This window comes from Hippocampus comes, unplaced genomic scaffold (genome assembly GCF_001891065.2).
Source record: "Hippocampus comes isolate QL1 unplaced genomic scaffold, H_comes_QL1_v1.1 scaffold463, whole genome shotgun sequence".
NCBI classification, from domain to species: Eukaryota; Metazoa; Chordata; class Actinopteri; order Syngnathiformes; family Syngnathidae; genus Hippocampus; species Hippocampus comes.
In genome coordinates, this window is record NW_017806181.1 from 47991 (window position 1) to 52788 (window position 4798).

Genomic DNA, 4798 nt, shown 5'->3' on the forward strand with positions numbered 1-4798 from the left:
CCACCATGGCTTTCAAAGTCTAAAGGAAATGAGAAAGAACACTATTGGAAGCGCACTTATGGGGGAATGGGGAAAAATGATTCATGTGCTCTCACACACCCGCCTGGTGGGGAGAACATATGTAGGGTCGAAAGCTTGGATAAGCTTCCTGAACCCTGTGTCCTCCACAAAACTGAAGGGCTGGCAATCTTCAATCACCATATTGATTAATGCCTCTTCCACTGCATTCTTATTCACTGCAGTTTAACAGAGACAGAGTTAATGATAGATGTCATTCATTTCATCTGTCACATTTGAAATACACATGGTAGGCTATGCTGTTCTTTCATTGCATGTTAAAATGCCTTACCTGGGGGTGGTTCTGTTTGAGTTGTCTCCTTATTTTCATGCAGGGCCCTATAATGCCTCAACATCGATGACTTGTTCTCTTGGTACCCAAGTTCTTTGGAACAAAGTTTACACTTCACCTTTTGAAATATCAGCAAGTCGAAGAAAGACATTATAATGAGGGATGCACTGTGCTGTCACAATAATTTACAATATATATTCACACTGGTTATAATTCGTACCTTTTTAGGGGAGATCTGCTCAAAATGATCCCAGACAGGGGATGTTCTCTTCTTATTCGTTGTGGATGGTGGGGTGCGTCCAAAGCCGTCCATTGCAAAACGAATCGGAATGAGTTGAGGTTTGGAGATGCGAGTTGAGCGTGTCAGCGTCACCTGTGAGCTCATTGTCGTCCCGGTGCGCCGGATTTATTTCGATTCACCCGCGAAACTATTTGTTGGCGGTGACGTAGGAATCCCGTCTCGCGGGGCGTCGGGCGGAGCAACGCGCGTTCCGAGGCATCGGGCGTGGCCACAAGCGTAATCGACACATGCCTCGAAGCGCGCTTCGCAGATTTTCTTCCGGTTTACTCGGCACACGCATCGGAGCCTCGGCACAGTCGGGCACATCACTACTTCACTGGAGTGGAGTCAACGAGGCGGCGATCTGCCAAATCTGTCGCCGTGTGATGCGGACACGCCGCTGACATCGAAGTGAGGTGGACATCAAAGGGGAAGGGTGGGGGCGGAAGAGGAGGCTCAAGGCTGCCCCGCCCGAAGGAGGAGATCATGCCAGCCGGCCGGCCGGCGCATTGGGCAAAACGACCTCTGCCCCCGCAAAATGACACCTCTGCAGAGACACGCCTACAGAGCGCAGTTCAAACCTCAAGCCATCGGTTACGCCGAGGAGCATTCGCAAAACAAAGAAATGAACGCTCGCAGAAGAAATGAAAAGGCAACCTTCTCAAGGAGGTCAACTATGCATTCGGGCGACGATTCGGCGCGGCGCGGCAACCGCCGGCGGACGACGAGGAAAGGCCGGCCGCCTTCCGCTCCGACGCATTTGCGGATGAGTGCATTGTTCAACACTTGGATGGAGTCCCACCCGACGCGACGCGCAAGCCTGCCACGCTCCGTTTTCAAGCGAGCATACGTTTGAGCGTGCCCGCGTGCGACGGCGCGGTGCGTCCCGTCAAACTGAGACTGCGCCTTTGAATGCGGTGCGGTCGTCGAGCTCCTCTCCAGGTGGAGGAGAAGCGGCTCGACGCCGAGCCCCTCCCGGATGACCCGGCTTCGAACCTCATCGCTTCGGGAAAGCCCGGACACCCCGCGGAGGAAGCTCCTTTCGGCCGCTCGTATCCGGGACCTCCTCCTTTGGGTCACGTCCCGCGGCTCGTGACCAGAGGTGAGGGCGGCAACGTAGAGCGAGCGGTAAAGCGGGAGCTTCGACTTTCGGCTCAGCTCTTTCTTCAGCGCGACGGAGCGATACAAAGGCGGGCCGCCTGTCCACCTCCCGCACCATCCTGCCCTCCCTCGTGAACAAGACCCCGAGATATTCGGGGTAAGACCCCATCCCCGACCCGCAGGGGGCACTGTGCCCTTTTCCGACTAAGGACCGTGGTTTCAGATTTGGAGGTGCTGATTTTCTCCGTAAGCTGGCACCATTAAAAACCAGATAGGCCGCTTTCACCACGTCCGCGCCCCGGCCGACCCCTCGGCTCTGAGACAGCTCTAATGTCAAGGGCGTCAACCTGAAGGCCTCCCTCGGGGAGAAAACCAAGGCGAGTCGCTACACCCATGGACATGCACGTTCATCACGTCAATCCCTACAAAGACTCTTTGGTTCAAGCAAGTTTCGACCTGCCACGCAAGCTTCATCCATAAAAATGAAGGCACTCTTCTCCCTGCTTGTCAATCTCTCACATCCAGCCGATTCTATTCCCCCCCGGCTTGGACTCATCCGTTTCCTGTCATTCCCTCGTGTCATTGTTCAATTGGGAAAAAAAACTGCTTCCGCAGGTCCCCCGAGGTCTGGAATGTCGACAATCTTCCTTAGAGTGCGGTCACCTCTTCTGGTTGTGCGGCGTTTTCTGCCACACTTTTTCCTTCCCACTGAGGTGCCTTCATACGGCACTCTGGGAACAGCCTATGCGCTCAGAGATTTCGTTCTGTGTCTTCCCCTCTTGTTTGAGGCCGTCAATGGTGGCCTTCTGCGGAATCGTCAGGTCGGCAGTCTTACCTGTGATCGCGCTTTTGAGTCATGAAGCAGGCCGGGAGTTTTTCAAAGCCTCGGGAATCATTTGCAGGTGTTTGGAGTGAACCCGTCGATTCCGATGATGAGGTTCATAGCTCCTTGAGAGTACCTTTTCATGATACGCTCATTTGGGGAGACAGAAATTTGGGGTTTTCTGAGCCGTATGCCAAAAATCATCAATATTAAAACAATGAACGACCTGAAATATTTCAGTTGGTCTGCAATCAATCTAAAATGTGTTCAATCAAGATTTTTTTAAAAAGCAAACGTCTTTGTTGAGATCTACGCAAATTCTTCTGTTATTTCTGCATGGCACCAAAGAAAGCAAGTGCTAGTAGTAAAGCTGCTGAAAAAAGAGGAAAATAGTGCGCAAAACTATTGAATTGAAGAAAGATTTGAGAGTGAAATATGAATCAGGCAGAGGCGATTGTTCTAAGACCTCAAGGGAAGCTGAGCTTCCCCTAAAATGTCAACAAATAAGTGATCAAATATATGTGTGGCCATACAATTGTGTGTACATGTCATTGACTAAATATGCGCTACAACGCGCTCAACTTTGTTCCGAATCAGCTTCTTCTTTCCGACTCTCTTCTCCTTCATTCCCGCAGCTTCACTGCGCTTTCAACTGTGTGGACGCTCAACGGCGAGAGAGTTCAGGCTAGGTTGTCCCAATGCATTGAAACGAGACGAGTCATTGGATAAATGCTGCTTTTGTCCCGCCCACCGGATGCTCAGTGTCTCCGGGAGTCTATGGACAGTGGGCGTGTATGGGCTGGCCCGGACGCTGAACTTTTCTGCATGATGATTGGATGCATCTGCCTGAGGCTGAATCTCTCTTTGATTGACAGCGAAATGAGCCAACCACCGATCATTTGGTGTCGGCATCCGTGGGAGCATTTTTCAATTCTGATTCTTTTCTGAGTTGAACGGGAGACTTCTTCGAATCATTTTTAGCGACACTCTCTTTGTTGAAAACAACGAGCGACAAATCAATCGTTTAGTTCTGGTGGGTTTTATTGTAGTTGCTTGTGTTCGCAGACTGACTTATATCACCACAGGGTCACAGAACATTTTCTTGAAAAGGAAGAAGAGAATAGAATTCACGTTTTCAAAAATAAATAAACGGACACATTTTATGATGTCGGCCGAAATTGAGCTTCCCCTCGTGGACAGACCAGCATCCGCCACTGGGATCAGGTGCGCATGTGTCTGTGTTGGCTAAGGAGTTCGGCATGCCGAAATCAGCAGCATCCTAAAAAAGAAAGACCGGCATAAAGTCAGTGATGTGGCTAACGGATCTCGTGTGTTAAGCAAAGGCCACGAATATTAGTGGAAGTGGAGAAACTTTTGCTTATTTTCATCAATGAGAAACAGCTAGCAGGGGACAGTCTCAGCCAAGATACGATTTGTGGCAAAACAAGACAATTGGATGGAGATTTGATCAAAAAAGGATCCGAGCATTGCTCCTGAAGAGTTTGATTTTAAAGCAAGCAGAGGATGGTTCGAAAAGTTGAGGAAAAGAAGTGATTCGTCACGGGGAGGCGGCCAGTTGAGACAAGGAAGCTGCCGAAAAGTTGAAAGTTGAGTTTGAAAATCTCATCAAGGCCGAGGAATGTCTTCCCCGGCAAACTTTTAAGATGGACGAGACTGGACTTGTGTGGCTAAAGCGGTTCAGAAAATGGATGGAGGGATGTGACCTCGTACCGTAGCGCAGGATTGCAGACAAAGCGTCCATGGTTACAGCCATTACTTTCAGGTTTAGAAATTCAAGGTGTAAAAGAATGCAATCTACAATTGTCACGATGAGAGAGAGAGAGAGAGAGAGATGTTCAATTTTTATGTGATAATGTCAATCTTTATGTTCAAATTGGTAAAAATAAAACATCCAAAATGTTTGTAGTTTGTTGTTACCTGCTCTCTTATTACACGTGTATACGGTTTATGGTGTAAAATAGTTGAAAAAAAGGCTTTTAAAAAAGTTGTTTTCTGGACTTGGAATGGATTAAAAATTTTACACTGATTCAAATGGCAAACATGGTTTTCGAACAGCCTTCTGGAAGGGATTATGGTCGAAAACCGAGGTTTGACGGTATCGTTTTTGTGGCCAGCACCTTACGTGCCGTATGGATCATGCGTCTTTCATTGGGTGCTCATCTGAATTTCATGCGGCGGTGGTGCGTGACGAAAAGGGAGTCAGTCCGGCAGCGGAAACTGCAGG

The 4798-nt window shown here is 49.2% G+C and overlaps 1 protein-coding gene and 1 long non-coding RNA gene across 2 annotated transcripts in view; both read right to left on the reverse strand.

The window, feature by feature from the left end:
- The window catches only part of slc5a9 (solute carrier family 5 member 9), a 19457-nt gene that overhangs the window by 7696 nt on the left and 6963 nt on the right, over positions 1-4798 (reverse strand). The window lies entirely within an intron of this gene.
- LOC109506857 (uncharacterized) lies at positions 3-413 on the reverse strand. Its single transcript, XR_002166364.1, has 3 exons — positions 350-413; positions 100-236; positions 3-19 (listed from the first exon to the last, which is right to left on the reverse strand). It is a non-coding gene; the product is annotated as an uncharacterized LOC109506857 (long non-coding RNA).